Source organism: Lepisosteus oculatus, chromosome 11 (genome assembly GCF_040954835.1).
Source record: "Lepisosteus oculatus isolate fLepOcu1 chromosome 11, fLepOcu1.hap2, whole genome shotgun sequence".
In the NCBI taxonomy this organism is placed as follows: Eukaryota; Metazoa; Chordata; class Actinopteri; order Semionotiformes; family Lepisosteidae; genus Lepisosteus; species Lepisosteus oculatus.
Genome location: NC_090706.1, coordinates 30,899,309 through 30,921,585, shown reverse-complemented (window position 1 = coordinate 30,921,585; position 22,277 = coordinate 30,899,309). Strand labels below are relative to the sequence as shown.

Below are 22,277 nucleotides of genomic sequence, written 5' to 3'. Positions count from 1 at the left end.
TGTAAATGCACTTCCATCAAATTGTGACTCATGCCCTCGGGGTTGTGTTTTACTTCTGATTGTGATGAAGTCTGCAGGGTCTGTCAGTGCTTTGGAGGATTTTGACTATTTGAATCTGGCCCCTCAGACTTTTCTTTGTTCAAGACTAAAAAAGGTTCAATTCTGTTAGTCTGTCAGTAAAGGAGACCTCTTCGAGCCTGGGAATGGATGTGGTTGCTCTTTGGATCTTTGGATTGATTCCAACAATCTCTACAGGGCCAATTTCTGGGGGGGGGGACTGAGCCCTGGGGCAAAACACCGTGAGCAGGACTTCTCCCCCTCTAGTGCCTCTCACCTGCATCAGAGTCCACTCCCCACAACACTGCCCCACCATCACCCATCTCCATTTCCACGCTAATAATGAAAAAGTTACCATGAACATTTAGCCATATAAACTACAACGCCCACATGTAACTGACAATGATAGTGCATATTTAATCACAGATCATACTGTTGTTAGAAGCTGAGAGAGGAAGTTAAAGTGTAAATTATATCCAAAAAATGTGGCTATGGCTTAGTTTTGTAGGATACAGTTATGATATAGAGAATCCACCATTTGGCTTATTGTAGGATATTTGCTTGATTATTTAGGAATACAACCTAGTGGTGCTGAAAGAGTTTCTGTAACAAAGCAGCTAGAATTTTAATTAAACAAGTATCTTTAAAAATACACAAATTTTATTACTGTATACAGTACATGATGTTTCCCCCAGCATTTATTTTTCTGTTCAACTCACCATGTAGATGTTTTAAGATACTGTATGACATGTACAGGCAGTTGTTCTAATGCAAACAACATAATGTTTTATATTTAATGTCTCGCTATACAGTATACTGTATATCCACATATTTGTGTGTATGATTACAGTATTACAAGCCTTGTTAGAACAGTCACTGTACTGTATCTGACATTTTGAGGTTACAGTGCAGGGTCTCCCATAGTTTCAGGGGTGGAGTGATCAGTTTCACCATAACCAGCCTGCACACAGTTTTCAACATGATGTCTTATGAGTACTGTACATGGCAACATCTCTTCATTTAAGTGAGAATTCTCATTTCTTAACTATATGTACTGTACTAGTATTCTGTTTGGATACAATCTATTTTTGATTATAGAACAAGGTCTATTTCTACATAATGAAATTTGACTTGAAAATTCTAGAAAAAAGTACAAACAGAACAGAAAACTGAGAACTTTGAAATTAGACATGGTGGACAGTGTGAAAAGGTGAAACTGAAGTAGTATTTTCACAAGATAAATGTTTCAAAGACTACATGGTGTGAATGGCTGAAGGAAAGCATTTAGCAATTTTAGCTTATTTTTAGGCTAGTCAAATACATCAGAATAATTTTCTTTTAGAAATTATTAACAGCATTCCCTGATCACTGTGACATTTGCTTATATGCTTTTAAACATTTAAGGACATTCTCAGCTGCGTCACTTTTTTAATCTTTTTATTTAGAATCCTAAAAATATCTTTTTTCCCCAATTAATATTGTTTACAATGATTCCAATGATTTTATTTTCTTGATTTTGTATTATTTGCAGTTGTATATATTTTATTTTTTATACCTCGTGCGGGTACTGTATAAACTCCTCGTTACAGTATTTTTCTGTGGTCACTAAGGAGTATGCTCTAGCAGCTTGTTATCTTTTTTCATGTAGTTTCAATATTGTCCTTATTTAAATAAAACCACTGTCACTTCAGGTAATGAAGAAGTGTAATACAAGTGGGACTACAACATAATTCTGTATTAGCTGATTATACGATTAATGAGGTCAAGTAATGATTAGATACCAACTACTTGAATACAGACCTGAAATAAGAGGAGATGTGTTCCTGTATCATTATTTTTGACTACCTTCTTAGGTGTCACACAACTAGTGGATGATACCATTTACTGTGTCTTTAATTTATGGAGTTCCACACTATTACAATGTTCAGTCTTGACAGAGACAATAGGTATGAATTTACACAAAGAAGTAACTGATGACTTATTCAATTTCGGCACATAGCGCCCAATGCAGAAGTTCATACAGAATAATGATATACCAAATGGGGGCAAAGATGTGCTGTGGGAAACTGGACAAGCACTGCTGGACACAAGCCCATGTTACAGAAACAAATGGATTATGGCATCACTGTGACCTTGAGCTAGTGTTTTGGCCCTACAAGTTGAGACATCAGTCACTAAAGGGAGATTGGGTACCTGCCAGTCTATGTCACTGACAGCTCGCCTCTGGAGCTGTTCATCTGTAGCTTGCTCCTGACGAGATCTCCCATTTAGTCCATCTCACCTTCATGTAGAAGTCTACAGCTGAAGAAATATAAGCTGAGAAGGGATCCAACTCTGTATAGATCCAACAAGCATCTCTATCATTTGAGCCTTCTTTGGATGAAGTGGACCATATCACCACAGCCTACAAAACTGGGTCACTTATCTGGCACATTTGATATCCAAATGATAACATCGAATTCAACTGTGGGCTAACTCTGGGAAGTGCTTGCCTTTGATCAAACAGCGAACCCAAAATTAGACACTTCCAGTTCAGTTTATATTGCAAACATATTTGTACGGTTTTTGGAAGTGGCTTTTGTGGTGTCTTAAACTAGATACAGTGGTTAATAACTGAATTTGGAGTTCTCTGAAGCTTCAAAGGAAGGAAGGAAATAAGTTGTTTACTTTGTTGAGCTGGTTGTGAGACATCTTGATCAAAGTAATCATCTGGTTTACCTTGGTTAATAGGTATTTGAACCCTGTTAAGAGAACTTGCCATTCTGTTATTTTTAGGAAATTTCCTGTGTAAAGTATCCCTCAGTTAAAACTACCCCCTCCTGGATGTTGTATGTTATGTTGGATATTGTCATTTTTAATAAGTAATTGCTTAACCCAGTGTGCCTGACATGTGACTCTTTTCACCAAAGCTGTGTCAGAGAACAAAGAAGTCAGATGCCTCTAATTATACCAACATCTCAGGTATACTCTTGGCAAAATCTTTACAAGTAGGGGGTTATGATGCAATTTACTTATTTGATTGACCCAATTTGGCCTTTTCTAATATATTTCTATTAACGCAACTCCTATTTGCTACAATAATTTAGAATTTAGATTTTATAGTAACTAATACATGCAATTGTTAATGCACTTATCATTTATAAATACATTTGCTTAAACATATTTCACATTGATGTGGTCCCATCTTATTGATCTTGGGAGCACAAGAGTTTGTATCATTAGCTGTATCTCCAAGAGTACTGGAGTTCCCTATGGAACATTGTTGATGCTGCAGCCTTCAGCCTACTCCTATAATTGTCCTCATATATGGAAGAAAAATGAGGAAAACCTGTATATAAATAGAATATTCTAACAATGACCTTTTTGGAGTTTGCCTTTGCCTGATTTTATCATAGCATTGCACCCCTTCTCAATTTCACATGCAGCTGAATGCACACTCACCCATGAATGCTCATGAAAACAAATTGACTTTAGACAACATAAAAGAAGCCTTTTCTCTACAAGCTATTGTCTGCAAAATCCTTAAACACCATTACTTGCCCAGGCCCAAGTACAAAGAGCCTTTCAGAGAGGAATAAAATATTTCTAATGAAATTTTTAAGTCATTCCTTTTTGGTTTATGATCTCCACAGTGTTTATCACTTTAGACCCATCAGCCTATCCTGACTTTATGCTGAACATCACACTGTGTTTTTATTCTTTAGTCTGTACAGCATTATGAAACCCCAGAAAGTTACTCTCTTAGAATGTGATTTACACTTATAATTCAAATTCAATGAAATAATATAACAAGTAATAATCCATATGCATCAAGCAGTTAAAAAGTAAAAAAAATAAATCTTACCTAAATATTTCAGACATTTCAAATTTCTACATGAAGATGATCAAATCATACATCCAAAAGGTTAACTACACATAAAATAAATGTTCTAGACTAATGATTTAATGTCAAACCTTCAATCCAATTAAATACTTTTGGTTCAAATTTTAAAAGGCAGTTCACAAATAGAAACCAAAGGCTCTGAAAGACCTAGAATAATTTGGGAAGAATGGTTAAGAATCCCCTTGTATTCTTAAACTCTAACTGTATAACACCACAGTGGGTGTCTTTAGTGAGTAATCATTGCCATTGAAGCATTCAAAAAATCCCACAGGGTTGTGAATAAATGTGATGTTTATCACATTTATTCTCAGGTTTTGTGGACTTATGTTTGCTGGATTTACATAATCACAAATGTCATCAGATTCTCAATAATCTTGAGATCTTTAACAACCAAATAGTGAGGACCTTAGTTTAACATCTCTTCTGAAGGACAGAACCTCCTACAGCAAAGTATCTTCGGTCACATGTACAGTACCTGTACATAGAATAATTAGTATGTACACTACACACAGTCACACAGTAACCTGTAAAAATCTACTATAATCTTTCAGTCACTCAGGGTAACTGTTGTCAAATTCAGTGCAATGTGAAAAGAAGTGTCCTATGTTTTAGCCTGATTAACAGGACTTATCCTCCCCAGCCACCACACCACTATCCTTCTGCCCTTCAATGCAATGTTTTATCATTTATGCCTCCAGCACACAACAAGGATAGATTTAGAAGTGAGACAAAAACAGTGCTGCCTTTAGGTGTCATTAGATTTGGTTGTGTACAAATAACACCACAGATTATCCCCCCTGTGGCTGGGAAGAGGAAAAAAATAGCTTTGCATTAATAATATATGACAGTAGTAGAAGGAAACATTATTTCAATGGCTGTAATAGATGGAATGAGCCATTCTTATAAGTGAAAAGTATGTCTGACAACAGACATACTCTCATTAGAACACAGATGTTACAGTGTTTTGTGCATTTCACCTTGAAGCACATCATAAGTCAATGACATTTTATGAACTTAACATCAAACTAATAGAAATGCCACAGTAGGTGTTTAATTAAATGTAGTTTCTCAATTTAGAAATTATCTGAAATCTAGAAAATAGGACAACAGTTTGCATGAGGTTCATATTGTGCTGGTGTATGACTTGAAAGTGAATGACCTCCTTATTTAATGTCATAGGCTGAAAGTTGCTCAACTTCAGTTTTTTCAACTAAATGCATTTTCACACTTTCATATGGTACAAACATTTAATTGTATCTGTAGTAGCATGATTTATGAAGGGTGGCCCTGCTGCTTTTGGGCCTGGGTTCAACGCTCAACCAGTTGTATGTATAGTGGAATGAACTGGTAACTCTTCCAGTGTGTAATAGTATCTTGTGCCCTATGAACAGATGACAGATGGACATCATTTACAAAATTACAACATTTACAAAGAGGAGCTTTTAAACATATTGAAAACATTTTTTATTTTTTTTATATTTTTATATATGGGTGGGGTTTGTATGTTCTCCCCCATGTTCATACAGCATGTGTATTGTCCATGTGCTCTTGTTTCTCCATTAGTCCAAAGACATTTGTTAGGTTAATAGGTTTCAGGGAAAACAGACTTTGGTGTGAATGGGTCCGTGTCTGTATCTGTGTGTGCCCTGTGATGGACTAGCATCCTGTCCAGGGTGTAGCTTGCCTTATGACTGCTGCTTGCCAGGGTTGGCAACCATGTTCTAGATAAAGTGGTTAGAAAATGGAGGGATGGATTTTATATAAACTACAACATGTCTAATATAAGATAACAATAATGATTATTCAGACATTCTTTCAGCTATGAACACAAAATCACCCTATCAACATTCATGATGCCACATACCGTATACCTATTCTTACTATTTGTTAAGTTAATTACTCTCAGGCTCCCTTGAATATTATAAAAAAATCACAAATTTAAGGACACTAAACATGCATATTGTGATTTAAGAAATCACAATATGCTTAATAACGTAAATCCTTTGATGCATGAACATAGAAATATTATTAAAGCAAGCTCCTTTGCTTATTTGAATGCACAGCAGGAAAGCATCAAACTACTTCCTAAGAAGGATCAAGAAGAACACTAGGTAAATTCAAAGTGTCAAAATCAACAAACTGTATTAACAGTCATTTTTAGCATGTTTTTCATTATACAGTATTTAATGGTGCACATTTAGGCTCTACTGGTTCAGGGTAAGTCTAGCTTTTCTTACTCAAGATAAAATATACTTTGTGTTCTGCTGTGCTGGTAGAGTCATAAATTATACGTCTTCAAGATGTTCACAGAAGTAAATTAAGCAAGTGCTGAAATATTATCATAGTTTCCTTCCTGTGCAAATGCAACTAACTCACTTTAATGGGTGTGTAAAATAGGTTCACCCTCATTCAGAAGGTGGACGTTCTTTCCAATTCACAAGCAGAAAATCAAACTTAACTGATCCATGAATCAGGAAATTAGAATTTTTCAATATTTTCTAACAAATTTTACTTTTAGTGATGGAGGCCATATACAGTATAGCAATTAAAAATCTCAGCTGTGTGAAGAACTAATTGCATTTAAAAGGGGAGGGGGGTCAACAGCTGTTTGTTTTCTCAGTACATGAAAGAGTGGTAGTCAAGTGCTTAATCTAGTAATAAATATACATAGTTCCACAAGTCAAGTGTTTAGAAATTCTATCATGTTTCCCTTGAAGAATGAAGATGCAGATAAACTCCAAAAGATTTTTCACATTATAATAGTGTCTATGAAACAAACACAAATGAGATACTTTTTAAATCATCAAGCAGGGCTGTAAATAATAGTGACATGTGCTGATCAATACATTCCAGGAAACAGCAGACACCACTGCTCCCTTCTCTTTGCCTCTATCAAGATCAGGATGTCGGATATTGTTTCAAGTTTAGACAATGCTGTAAAGTGATCAGCATTCTGCACTAGCTACAGTATCATTAATAACCAAATGCTGTGTGGTAATTAGGATGTGACCTTGTTAGGACTATACCTTACTATTCATAAATGGGAATACAAGGTATTGACACGTTCCTTTTCATTGAAGGGCACAGAAGAATAGCGTTACTTAAATTTGCATTTTAATGTATTTTGATTGAGTATTTTGACTTAATTATAACAAAATTAAAGATTTCTTGTCCTTTGTCTCAAACAGGCAATACCAACATACCAAAAATGCCTGCTTTGTTCCTTAAAACAGTTCCAGTAACAGGCTTTCTCTTAGGTAACTAATTAAATAAAACTTAGATGGGAGACTGAAAGTAACAAAATAAGCTTTAGACCACATTTAATTATGTGAGACTGTATAAATACATTTAAAATGATAAAACGTTTAGTTCTCTAAAGAATTGAAAAATATATTTTTTAGAAATTAATTGGAATGGTTCTTGAATTCTCCAAATATATTGTTACTGTCACGATCTCCTACCACCAAGTCACCCTACGTTCGTAGCTTGAGGGCATAGGCCTCCTATCAGTGTCCTGACCCAGCTGAGTCCGGGCGCTCAGAGCGCCTGGCCCTGTCATCCCATTTTTATTCCTTCTGCCCGCACCAGATCCAGTTCCGGTTTTTATCCTTGTCTTGTTTTAGTTTTGGATTGATCACCCGGCTATGGACTTTTGGACTGCTTCCTGGTTTCCCCTTCTGGATAGTTTTGGACTTGTTCGCTAGTGCCACGCCCCCCGGGCACCGGAACACTGATCCCCCCTCTCCCAATCCCTGTCAGTCATCCCATCCTGATCCTGTCATGTTTATCTGTAGCCCTTTTGCAGTCACTTCCGGATTTTACTGTCTGCATAGGGTCCTGACCTACAGTATGCATCGTTACAGTGACAGGCTAAGGTAGGTAAGAATGGATGTGTCTCTAAGAATCTAAACACAATGGGTAAAACCCAACTAGTGTCAATATTTCCACTTCCTAGAGCTTCAAACCAAGGGATGTTTACTTAGTTGTGCTGGGTTTGAGACATAGGGAGCAAAGGAATCTTCTAGTTTACCCTAGTTCATTTAGTTCTGAGTAAATAATTAAGAGTATGAAAAGGGTAGGAGAAAACACAAAGTACAGAACAAGAGAGAGAACAGACCTCAAGAGAGAGAGAGAACACAGGAGGACAGAACTTAAAGCATGTGCAGAGCAAGAGGTAGTTATGCAGATCACCTGAAAATAATAGATTGGAGCTAAGTATTTGAAATGAGCTTGTTATTCTGTGTTTTTAGGGAACTCGTATTAACTGTGTGAAGAATGCCTCGGTTAAAAATGGTCTCTCCTGATTAATGGGTACAGAATAGGGAGACAGGATTCCCTTTATTTTGTGGCATCTGAGTCTACAGTGAGAGATTTCACTGCAGGTTGTACGTTATTTACTGTAGTTTAGAAGGCAGCTTATCTTTGGGCCTTTACAGGCATTATGCATTTGAAGACTTGGTTTTTCTGGGTGGTTTAGATGTATATCTTGGGAGGTCTTGAAAACTTATAGAGTAATGTGCGTGTTGTACAGTATGTTTATGTTTTGTGGAGTTTAGTGTGTGAATTGTCACTTTTAATAAATATTTGTTTAACCAAGCATGCCTGAACTCTTAATCGTTCGGGTATATTCTTGGCAAAATCTTTAAAAGTTGGGGGTTTGATCATTTATTTTAATTATTGATTTATCCACTCAGTTGATTTTCTGTTATTGTCTAATTTTCATAACACCACATTTGTAAGATGTAAATGTATAAAAAATGTGTAAAAATTGAATTGTAAAATGTAGGTGATAACAGGAAAGTGTACTGTATACATCCTGTATGTATAATTAAATATTAAACAGGTATGTAGGATGCACAGAGTGAGTGTACTGGATAGTCTCTGATGGAGACACAGGGTGGAAATAAGTGTGTTTTTGACCAGTGATGGTCCTCTTCTGGCACAAGGTTCTGCAAGATTTGGCCGGCGGAGATCTCTAACAAATTGATTGAGACTGTTCCTCCTGAGAGACAGAACTGAGATTCCAGAGGTGACAAATAAGGAACTCAGTCTGATCATAATGTGTGTCATTTTCTCTGCAACTGGAGGATCAAATTTATTATCTAGACTAGCCTATAAGACTAGACTCCATTATTGAAACAGTTTCATATAAACAAATAGTGGCTTTGTAATTTAATGAAATAATGCTTCCACTACAACTTACAGACCTGATACTGAGGTTCAAATTCAAGTGTAACACTATCTTAACAACCAGTTGCAATGAATTTGGTTTGGTGAGCTCCTACAACTGAAAAACATCAATAAAAACATACAACACAAAGCCAATGGTCAGGACCCCTTCACATACCATCCTAACACACAAGTAATATGATAAATAACAATGAGACCAGATAAATTAATAATGACCCATGCACAAATTCCAAAATTAAAGTACTGAGTTGCATCTCACAGCCTCCGGGTAGCTATTTTTACAGAACCTAGTAGTCCATTTCTTAAGGTCACACAATAATGCTTCTGTAAATTGCTTGCCTATAACCTTTATTTGCAAGGTCTAATGTAGTTTTAGCATACAAAGCTAGACCTGTCTTCGACTGAAAGAACAGATTTACTTCTGTTGTATGGAAGGGTGCCAAAATACAACAAATATTTAGTTAAAATCAAGAAAAATTCTAAAAAACTACAGAAATTATCATATTCTTTGCTTTACTTATTTTGTGAGACTGCACTCAGGCCCTTAGTCCGATCTAGCATCACTCATCACATTCCATCGCCTTTTTAGAATTGCCAAGAAATCTGTGTCCATTAATGCAAACAGCTGCTGGAGAACAACACTTCTGTCTCCTTTGCATTTTAAACAAACTCAGCAGGGAAGAAAAAAGTAACCTCACAGTCCCGGCCTGTTTCCGTTCAGCACAGGTCAAATGTCAAATATGCCAGGTTATAAGCTTTTTCCCCAAAGGGCATTTATCCATAACACAGAAAACACTACTCAATTAAACCCCTACTTGACAAAACACCTACACAGAATGGAATTATATTCAATATGCCACTAAGCTACAACGTGACAGTCCATAAACCAAAACCAAAGTTATAAAATAATGTATATTATTTTAAAGATATTTTTACTTTAATTTTACTTTTTATATAATAACACTGTTATCAGTATATAAATGACATACTGTAAATAAGGACATTAATTGCTAATCACTCATACCATAAAGATTAAGACTAACATATTTATGATTTGCTGCATAATATATTTTCTGTTAAGAAAGTGAGATTCTTGTTTATTTATATGATTTAAGAATCTCCAATTATTTTTGTTGATCCTATAAACCCACCTGACCAAATGCATAATTATCACATCGCAACTCACAGGTACTGCATGAAATCTGCAAAAGCACACAGGGGAGAAATGAGGCAGTGTAGACAGACTCCTCCACATGGTTCATACTGTTGCTCTGTTGCTATGTCACCATGAGCAAAGACAGACCAGTCTGACTCATCAACAATTCTTGCTCTGGCAGTAATCAGGCAATGGTGAATTGCCACTTTGGGAAATCATGGTCATAGCTGGCTGGTTTCATGGTGACATGCTTAAATCAAAGATCTCAACCTGCGCCCAGCAAACATGTTTAGCATTTTCTTTTCAAGCACTTATACACCCTTTCAGCATGGGGAGGGTTGGGTGAACTCAATTGATTTTATAAAATGACTCACTAAGTAATGACAGTATTTAAGGGCAATGCTATGAGTTCGGGAATATTGGCTATAAATTGCATTAATGTTGTAATACAGTACACTTTAAAAATGTTATATATGCAAAATTAATATATTGCAATAACACAATATACACTTCTAGAATATGACAATTATTTTGTTATATAAAGTAATTGATTTGTTTATTGCAAGAAGGCATAATCATGTTAAGATTGTACTGATGAAGTTTTGTTTCAGACAAAATCAATCAAAGCTGTGAATGTGTCCTAAAGCATTCATTTTACTGGGAAGGGAGGTTAAAAAGTGATTACGTTCAACTGACCCTTGTTAAAGAGTTGGATAGAGCTTATATCGTTTATCTAAACTGAAACAGCTATTAAAAAGGCAAATAATACAATATTAGCGCTGATTGAAAAACCAGGAAGCAAAACAGCTCACTGCACCCATGGACTCCAGCCAGCCCTCTATTAATTCCTGATGTCCTACTCATCAGATACAATCGTAAGAAATGAAAAGAGAGGTTTATTTGCCTTTGAAATTAGATGTAAACAGATTTCCAGTCCGAGAGTTTCTGAGCTGGAGATAAGTGCCTTACTGGTTTTTAACAGTCATTCCATACTGACAGTCAAGAATGGAAAATGAAGATTAAAACATAATGGGAATTGAAACAAAGACACAAAATACAAGATATTTATGTACATTTTCAATCCATAATGAATACATTAAATGCACATATATCCAGCTTGAGTTTTAAAAAAATGGTCCAAAAAGTAATTAATTTGCTTTGCTGCACACAACTACTCAGGCTTTTTAGGTACTGTAAGTTAAGTTTGACAACAGATGTCTAAGAGCATTACTAACATTACTCACATGCAAACAGTAAGTGCTATCTTCCCACCCAGATGCAGTTGTGCCATTAGCCTTTTGTGGTATGCAGATCAACAAGGTTCCTCAGGCTAAAATCAGCTTAGAAGTAAGACCAATAACACACTGTAGGCAGGCATGTTCCTATTCTGCTGCTGTCTGTATACTCAGTATTAAAAGTGAATACAGACAATTAATACCAGTTGTAATGTTTGATTTACAACCATGAGCAATACAAGAAGAAAAGCAACGCTCTATACAATTTCTAGTAATTTTTTAAACATTTACAGTAGAATGTTTGTAATGTCTATTTTGTCACCTGATTCAAATATGTTGCCTTTTGCTTTGCTGCTAAAGGTGTCAAATGAAAATTCTAGTTCATCTGTTTTTGCACCCCATTAAACTGAGCTTTCAAGGTATTAAATGTATTTTATTAAAAATATATAACAAAATATAAATCTAGGCATAGTCTTATAAAAAGCTAATGCCATCTCTGTCACTTCTTGTCACCTGTCTTCTTACGTCTCGAAGCGTTATTTTCCCTATCACAGCCCGTTTCAAAATAAATTGTCCCTATTTTGACAGTGAGATCCCTCATTACCGTTCCCTTATCAAGCTCCTTGCCTCTGTCAGCTGTCACACTGTGACTGTCATTATATTGAGTGAAAACACCTCAGAGTGAGTGAGGAATGGCATACTATTAAGATTGTGACTGACATGTCTTAGCTGATGGTGGACTGAGCCATCAGTCAGAATCAGAACAATCCAAATCGGAGTTTGGGACCAGACACAGGGATTGGTGGGTGTTCGGAAAACTGGTGGAAAAAGATCACCAGCACAAAGAAATCCAAATGAGTTTTCTGTGACATAACAAAAGTAATACCAGTCAATCTCTGAAATACAACCAACCGGGAATCCAAAAGGAATACATAAACCCCCAAAACGTTTTCTTTAATTGGTCGGAGCCTTTGCTTTTGTAGCCTGATATTTGCCATGTCTTTGTTCTAGCAAGGGGCTTTTTAAACAGTAATAGTTCCAGTGCCTTTACATTTTGAATGTTTTGGAAAGACTGTGTAACACCATTGCAATATTACAGAATGATTCTAGAGTAGTTGTCAGACAGAAAAGTTATTTTGCTGAGTGCAATTTATGGTTATCTCTTACTAGACGTATCTACTGATAAATTATTTACTTATCAGGTTCAATTTAAAACTAGTGTTATTGCTAGTATTAGAGGTGCAACCTTGCTGTCTGACGCTAACAAATCTGTGGATTTAAGTTCACATTCTACCTTTAATTGATATGAGATATTTTTCTATATTACTATGTATACTTTGAAATTTTAAATTCCTTGTAACCCTACTTTTTATAAAATGGAAAATCTTAAAACCAAATGATAAAATACACAAAACTGATAAACATTAATCCTTTTCAACAGCTAAGCAAGATCACACAATGATGACAAAACTATGTCTAAAAAGTGCAACAGAACACACAGCTGGCCATTCTGAGCATTTATCGTAACATTGCCCACCATGAAATCACATTTAAAGGTAAACATACTAGTTTACCACCTCTGCGATCTGTATCTGTGCAATACAATTCACTTTTTTTTTCTTTTTTTCTCAGTAGAAATCACAGTGGATCATCATGGCAGTTTGTGAAGTTCACACTGCTCAAAATCAGTGATATACTGTATAAATCACATGCAAATCATGACACCATCAATAATGACACAGATGTCGTGTGGGAGTAAATGTTTTTTTCATTTACTTGGCAGTTACTTCATTTTTGAAAAGAAAGGAGACATTTTTATTTAATCAAACAACACTGGAATCAGCATTTTCGTTCCTTAAGAATACTTGGTATATACTGTAGAAGCAGCCCACTTCTGTTTTGCCAATTCCACTCAATCACGGTTATCAGAATGAGAGAAGTTCTTGTTTGAAAGCCAGTACAGTGCACAGGATTTTTCTATACAATTGATCACTGCAGTTTCATTAGACCACAACCTGCCTATTATAGCTTCTGGAATTTAAATGCTTTACCTACCATACTAGCTCTCAGAATAACAAAATCCATACGTGGATGGGAGCTAAGTTGTGGTTAAACTGTGCTTTGGTGATAATATAAAAAGACACACTGATTAAAACGCTGCCTCAAGCTATATTGTCATTTCAGTTATATTTCATACTTGCTTTACATAATAGGAGAGGGAACTTCCTGTTTCTCTCGGTTTGATATCTAAATTGACTGATTTGACTGGTTAAGTTCGTTTTTTTATACTTTATTTCTACAGTTCCTCCACTGCTTCCCTGTTGTTGCGCACTTCTGATTTGAAACCCTAGCTCTCATCCACTATCTCAACTCCAGTCTACCATCAGTCTCTCTTCATTCACAAACACTTGCTGTCTCTGTTCCTTCTCTTCCTCCAGACTTATTGTACCCCCCTCCATTCTCCTGCCTCCCAGAGTCTAGCACTGTCAGCACATACAGTATGACACTATCACTGATTGAGAAATAAATTACATGGTAAGGGCAGGTGTACCTAATGGGTAAAAACACAGGAATTCATTAATAAACTGATTGATTGATTTTTTGATTGGTTGGTTGATTGGTTGATTAGCAGATGCTTTATCCATGATTCCTGTGGGTACAGTAGTTCATTCCACTGAAGAATGAGGAGGGATAATGAACAGACTCCGGGAGGTAGGGGAAAAGAGAGAGGATCAGGGCAGGTAGGCAAATACAGTACCTAGGGATTGTGTGTATGCAATTTATAGGGAGAATGGACAAGACAAAAGATTTAAGTGACTTTGAAAGCTGCATGGTAGTGGATGCTATACACAGTACACCAGCACAAGTGCATCGACCCTGCTGGAGTTTTCACGCATAACAGTGTCATGGGTATATCAAGAATGGAGCACCACCCAAATAACATCCACCCAATGGTGGCTGTGTAGCCGGAAATAGACCATTAAAGAAAGGGGACAACAGAGGCTAACACGACTTGCGCAGAGTAACAGACAGGCCCACAGTCAGCCAACAGCTGAGTACAAAAGTGGTTCCGAAAGAGGTGTATGAGAAGACACAATTCGTCATACCTTGTCACTGATAGGGTGTGGCAACTGATGATCCAGCCAGGTTTCTCTCATCAGTGAAAAACAGGAAGGAGTGCTTGCAGGGGACTAAGGAACACAAACACTGGACACTGGAGGATTGAAAAAACATTGCCTGATCTGATGAATCCCAGTTCTTGCTGTTTTAATGCTGATAGGAGGACCAGGATATGTCAAAACGTGCATGTGTCTATGGATCCATGCTGCCAGATGTCAACAATGCAGACTGATGGTGGCACTGTAATGGTGTGGACTGTGTTTTTGTAGAACACATTGGGTCCCTTGATATGAGGTGAGCTATGTTTGAAAGCCACAGGATATCGGAACATTGTTGCCAATCAGGTGCATCCATCCATGGCAACAGTGTACCCATCAGTGAATGGGCTTTTTCAGCAGGACACTGCTCCATGCTACAATGCTAAGAAAGTCCTGGAATGGTTGAATGGTGAATTCAACTTAATGCAGTGGCCTCCCCATTCATCATATCTGAGTTCAAATGTGCATCTGTGGGATGATAGTGGGATGAGGTGGAACGTGCTATTCGGAGTAGAGATCTACCAGATAATTTGCAACATTTAGGAGAAAACATGGGCCAGCATCCCTGTGATGCACTTTCAACACCTTTTTAAGTCCATGCCTGACAAATTCAGACTGTTTTCTGAGGGCAAATGAGGGACCAACTCGCTATTAGGTAGATGTACTGTATCTAATAAAGTGGCCACATGGTGTATATTATTAGATATACAGCAACTTGGCTAATTTTAAGACAGTGCTTTCTTTGGCATGAAAATCAGTTATTGTCTGTTCCAAAGCTGTAGCTTGAAAAGTCCATATTATTTATAGTATCATTGTGTTTTATAAAATGACATTTATTCCCAGATAGATGATGGATTTGTTGCCATTCCCACTGAATGGACGATTCAAGCTGGTGTAATGGAATGTAAGGCATTGTTGATTGGAATTCAACCAAATTCCCCTTATCATCTCTGTTTGAAGAGGCTTGTTGAAAGGATAGTGCTTCAACAGGGCCTTTATGCACAGTGTGGAATGACTTATGTAAAGGCAAAAACTAATTACTTCATTGTCTCTATTATAAGCAAAACAGGCAGAATTGTATATGGCGCATTGATCAGTGTGTAAAAGAACAATGCTTATAGTACAATGGCAGGCAATTGAAACAGTGAATTTGAACACATACTGTCCTCTCATCAAAAAATATTTTTTCTACAGGTGAAAATTATCATGATTATAATTACATTTCTTTAACCATGTGCTATATGTTTTCAATATGTTACTTCAGTAAAACCAATATTTCTGGAAAAGTAGTAGACAAAAGGAATTTAACATGAACATTCATTTGGGGTTGGTGGGGTGAGTACAATTGTGCTTAAAAAGTGTCCCCAAGGAGACACAAGGTAGTCCAAGATCCTACTAAATTAATTGTATCATACTGATTATACTGACATTGACCAGTGTTTCTAATCAAGGCAATTTCTTTTTCACCATATAAAACTGATTCGAATCACAGTGATACATAAGTACATCAATACAATGTATATATACAGAAGGTCTATGGACTTATTGTGATTGCTCATCTTAGCACAGTATAACAATGGCAATGGTATAATTAATCATCTGCAAGCTTTTCTTAAAAAAGTGGCTTACCAATGTCAATTACCTTCTCATACTCTGGTGTTTGCCATCTTAAATACTGAGATAAAGTTAGCAAATAGTGCAAATGATACATGCCAATTCTACTGTAGGTCAGGGAACAAAGGCAAACATACAGTGAAAATGAAAATAGGATTCTGTTATATTTCATCAAAATCTCTAATCCTTCCAGCTTTGTACATTTTCAGACCCCTGTCTTAGACAACTGATGTTATAATATCTTTCCAAAAATATCATAACGAATATTGGATTGCCAAACTGATGGATGAAGTCATTCTGGTAACAAGTGTGCCTACTGTAGCTTTTTCTATTATAGGGAAGATGTACTCCTAACCCACATTTTTCACACATTTTTATGTTTGACAAAACCATGAATTAGAGCAGGTGTTGGTGGGATTTTGAAGTTTTTTTACAACTTGAACTAATTGTGAAATAATTACATGGTTTCTATACCTCAGACACTGTAGCGTTCTGTAAACTACAGACTTCATTTGAAGCCAAAAAGCTTTTTAAATTTTCTTTAATCACCCATTGCATTTTATATAGTGTGGTCAATTTCTGCCTAAAAAAGTATTTAAGGACAGCAACTAGAACAAAGAGCAAATAAATGTTGACCAAGGCCAATAAGGGTTGTACATAAGAGACTTGTCATTGGTTATTATATGAAAACACACAATATATAGTATGGCTTAGGGGATAATTGTGGACCACAGCTATCATTCATCAATACTCTTTTCTCAATTTTGGCCAGAAGAAGTGATATGACTAACTAGTAATAACCACAATGTATTCAGCCTAGATAATTTGGTAGGTTGCCAGCAATGTAAACACAGATTATCTAAAAAAAAGCCTTTTGATTATTTAAAACATCATGGGTATTCTCCTTTATAATTTACAGCAACGTATGGATTTTTTTGTAGTTTTGAGCAGGTGCCTTTTCAAATGATTAAAGTCATTAAAGAAAACGCTTCTATAACTTTTTATTTTTTTCACCTGATCTGTCAACAGCATTGCAGAATTCATTGGGAAGGTGTCGCTTGTTTTCTTGTCTAAGATTTCATTTCCTCTCCTCTCAGAGTTTGATGAAATCTATTTCTTACTGCCTTGACTCCTAGTGAGATCTGACAACAGGTATCAGGGTGGATGTTGCTGTCCTGGATGTTGTAATTTATTTTTGTCAAAGACTTCACATCTGATTTTTGGTGGCTTAAGACTGCTAACACTGAAACACTTATCAGATCTTAAAACAGAATTTTATCTATGACTGACTAGAGGCACTGTGATAAAATATGTACCTTTGGCTGGAAGAAAGAAAACATGTTAAATTACTCGAGAAGTACTAGAAATAAAGATCTACAGTATAGTAAGTTTCTGGTTTGGTTATAAATGTGTCAACAGCATAAAAACGAAGACTGAGTTTTTGCAATAATCTTCAATGTGCAGTTTCCTTTTCATTTTGAAAGTTTTATTGTTTATTCTTGTACTTGAGTAGGTGCATTGCACTTCTAAAAAAAATCAATGAGAAAAGCAGTAATCGGGAAAAAATCTATCAATATTTCAACACCATAGAATCCTCTTTTTAAATGACATAAGCATAAATTGACTTTCCTATAGTTATAGTAATACAAGTGACACAATTTCTATCTTCATACTTTTCTGAAAAAAGGATTTGACTTACAAACAGATTTATGTCCTTATCTTATGGTAAAGGATAAGACAAAATATCCTTGCCCCATTAGGCATGAGACAGTTCAATATGATTTCCTGTGTTATAAATCATCTGGGATTTCTAAAGAGTTTTTTAAAACCCTATCATTGTAATGCTTTCAGTGTTGGTGCTTGCTGAGCAGTAATTTACTCTTAACATTTCCACTGGCAATGTTTTTCTATAATGATGAAACTAACTATCTAATAAAACTATTTCATTAAAAACAATTTCATAGATTCCATAAGGACAGGACTGGGACTTTTTAGACTATAAAAAATAATAAATAAATTTATTAAATTATTTATACCCTAAAATGCATGATATCAAATGATCTCCACAACTTAAGTCTCACTCATATTTCACTGTAGAAATACAATCACCACAAGAGCCAAGACCATTGATGGATCAATCAGCATCCTTCAATCACTGGAATATTCAAAGAAACAGAAGCTGATTTTCTTCATCACTGAATTAGACATTCTGAAAGAGCTTGTCACTCAGAGATGTAATTATCTTCGCTCAGTCGGAAAGCCTCTGCTTGCAATAGACTTTATTATCAAAATATGTTATTTTCTGGCAATCACTTGACTAATTCTAATAATAAATGTACAAAAAACATATTTTCTCAGCTCATCTGCTGGTGTAGAAGAAAAGCCTTTAAAGAGTAGCTGGGTTAGATACTAGGTTTGACAAGGTACTACCAGTCAATTGGGCTGAACATCTTTCCTCTCCTTTGTAAAATGCACTGTATTATGTTCTCATGCTTAGTAACACAACTGATCCTCAGTTACAAAGTTTACGTGTGGACAATTTCCTTAATATGAGTTTTCAGATAAGGACACATACCCGCACTCAGAATATTTTCTGTTTCTAGAAAAAAAAGGTTGTCCTTTGATGCTGTATTCTATAAATCAAATAAATCACTCCCAATTCAAAGTTTTAATAAAATAAATCCACTACTATCCACATCTGACTTCCAATTTAAACTATAAATAATGGTTACACACTGTATACTGACAACTACAGTATATCAACAATTCAACATGTTGGGACCACACTAAAGAAATATGCCCTTCGCTAACAATCACCAAACACACACAGTGCTTTGTATAGGTACATAATGATTAATGCCATGTGTGTGCTGTACAAAAAACTGAAAACTTTAGTAATGGATTTTTAAAGTCCAGACCTTTTCTAATTGAAAATTTATCTTATGAATTTGTTTAAATATATTCCATGTCATATACTGTACAGTATATACCTCCACTTCAGTGGTCACAGTTAGCTATGCCACCGTTGTGAGCTGTAATAAGGTTGAAACAACTGTCTATTAGTTATTTAAATTAAATGTAATATTGAATTTTAACATACAGTATACAGTATTTTATGTGTGTTTTGCATTATCAAGACATTACACATTTAAATAATCTACTGTAGCAGCAAGTCTATTACTACAGTATGCTTAGAATTAAGTGTTATATACAGTATACTTCTCTTGCCTTGAATGGGAAATCTCTTGCCTTAGGATAATTTGACCCAGACCACCACTGTCCAATCTGCAACTGAAACTTAGTTTACTTAGTTTAAGTACATGCTAAATTTTATTCTGACTGGCAGACCTTTTTAAACTTCTTTGAGAGCTTGCAGCTAGACCCAGACATACTGTATGAAAGACCTTTCTTTCCTCTTTTTCCTTCACTTATCTCTTCCAAATCTCTGGTTTCCTTTATTCTACTCCTTTATTCCTGCTTTTATATTATTGCTGGATTCACACAGTTTGTTTAGGTACCAAGTCTGTTGTGCCACGACGATTGTTCACATTTGTTCATTATTGTAAACGGTACTGTACCATGTATTTTCTATTCCTGAAAAACTAATAACTGGACTCAGAATGTACATAGGCCAAAATTTCATTTGGCTGTCAACATATACAGTATAGAGTAACAATAGTTATATACTGCCCATAAGATATTTTCCAAAATGGTTTCAAGAAATATATATATTGTAACGCTTACGGCCGACAAGCAGTGTGTGTAAGAGCCGGCGTACCAGAGCGGGTGACGTCACCGCCCTTCCCTGTCTCTCCACAGCCCAGTAGCTGTGGTCCTGCTATCACAGGGAAGGGCGGTGACGTCACCCGCTCTGGTACGCCGGATCTTACACACACTGCTTGTCGGCCGTAAGCGTTACACTCTCCCCCGCTTAAATCGCCGTCCCCGGCGAAGGGCTATCCCGCCCCACTTCTGACACCAATTTAACGCAACGGGGTTTAGGCGGGCGCCCTTGCCGCATCTGGTCGGCCCCATCCCGACTGGAGGCTCGAACCCGGGACTTCCGCGTCTCTCTGCAGCGACCTAGCCCCGTGAGCCAAAGAGAGATCTCTCTACAGCCCAGTAGCTGTGGTCCTGCTATCACAGGGAAGGGCGGTGACGTCATCCGCTCTGGTACGCCGGCTCTTACACACTGCTTGTCGGCCGTAAGCGTTACACTCTCCCCCGCTTAAATCGCCGTCCCCGGCGAAGGGCTATCCCGCCCCGCTTCTGACACCAATGTAACGCAACGGGGGCTCAGGCGGGCGCCCTTGCCGCATCTGGTCGGCCCCATCCCGACTGGAGGCTCGAACCCGGGACTTCCGCGTCTCTCTGCAGCGACCTAGCCCCGTGAGCCAAAGAGAGATCTCTCTACAGCCCAGTAGCTGTGGTCCTGCTATCACAGGGAAGGGCGGTGACGTCACCCGCTCTGGTACGCCGGCTCTTACACACTGCTTGTCGGCCGTAAGCGTTACAATATGTTATATATTAAAATCTAAAACCATTCCTGTTTGTTACACCTTAAAAGTGAAATACAGTACATAGAGGCTTCCAAGTGTGCTTGCTTGGAGCACAGACTGAGGTGCCTGATCCAGGTTGTCATAAGTTAGTTTTGACTGGAACCTGCCAGATAATGGCACACAACTGATCAAGAGTTGCCAGTAATAGGAGATCTTGAATTACCCTAGTCACCACTGGATTGCTGTACAAGAGAAACCCCTGGGACTTGTCAGGTTCCAATGAGTTGGCACTATTGTCATTGTTCCTCCTATAAGTGCTAAAAGGCAGCAGTGTAGTTCACAGTGTGTCACACTGTATACAGGTGAATGGCTTAACTGCAAGCATGTTGAAAAACGAGACGTACAATCCTTACTGCCACTCTGTAGGTGTTCCATCATTATGCTGAGTTCATTAACAACTGGCAATGTCAGAAAGTGAGGGTATAAAATATAAAAATAGCTGACAGCTTATTTTTTAAAGAAAAGTGAAATAAATACCATATGCAGAGTATCAATGTCTAAGAAACACATGGTAGATTTGTTTAAAAACAGCAAAAGATAACTGATGATAAAAACAGGATTTCCCCTTGTTTAAGAGAGAAACAGAAAATGAAAACATTAACATATTTTCTGCTTGCAGATCACAATAAATAGGGAGTTACCAGATATTCACACTTTTGTTAACAACAGAATGAAAATTACTCCTCATACAGTATTATCCTCACAAGTCAAGCTGCAATGTTTCATAATGATTTTGAGCCATGAATGATTGATTAGTTACAAAAAATAATAATGTTTTTTTTTTCCAAATGGATTTTAGTTGTAGGGGCTGCTTTTCATAACTTTTTTGTAGTAACATAGTAAACATTAGTTTCTCCTCCTTGTTTCAGCAGAAAGTAAGAAGGTAATTTAAAACAAGTTCTACAAAGGGAAATTACCATTTGCTTATATGTGTTTGCCAGATTTTCTGTGTACTGATTGTCCATCACATTAATTTAACTCACTGCTAAAATTAAATTTAGTTTAATACTGTAGTTCTAAATTTTATGGGGATTATTTAAAAAATAGTTTTTCATTTATTAATGTCAAACGTTTAAGTTTAATATCTGAAAGGTAAACAGCAAAGCTTCTTTGTTATTATTTGAATGAAATAAAATCTCTTTGACAACCACTATCTATAGCAAACAATACTATAATTGGACACAAATGCAGCAAAGCACAAAATAATTTAAATCTGTACCTTGATGAGATCCACAATTTAAACCCACTTAAATGCAATGACACACAATGTACTACATAATACTACGTTATCAGCATCTTTATCCTAAACTATTCCACGCTGTAAACAAGCTGTAAATATGAAAAAAGCTTAATAAAGCATGATTAAAGTTCAATAAAGTAAAAGGATTTATCAATGTCAAACCATAAGGCCTAACATAACAGTAC

At 36.5% G+C, this 22,277-nt stretch overlaps 1 protein-coding gene across 10 annotated transcripts in view; it reads right to left on the bottom strand.

Annotated features, from left to right (window-relative positions):
- LOC102695531 (teneurin-2) overlaps positions 1 to 22,277 on the bottom strand; it is an 822,495-nt gene that overhangs the window by 800,049 nt on the left and 169 nt on the right. The window lies entirely within an intron of this gene.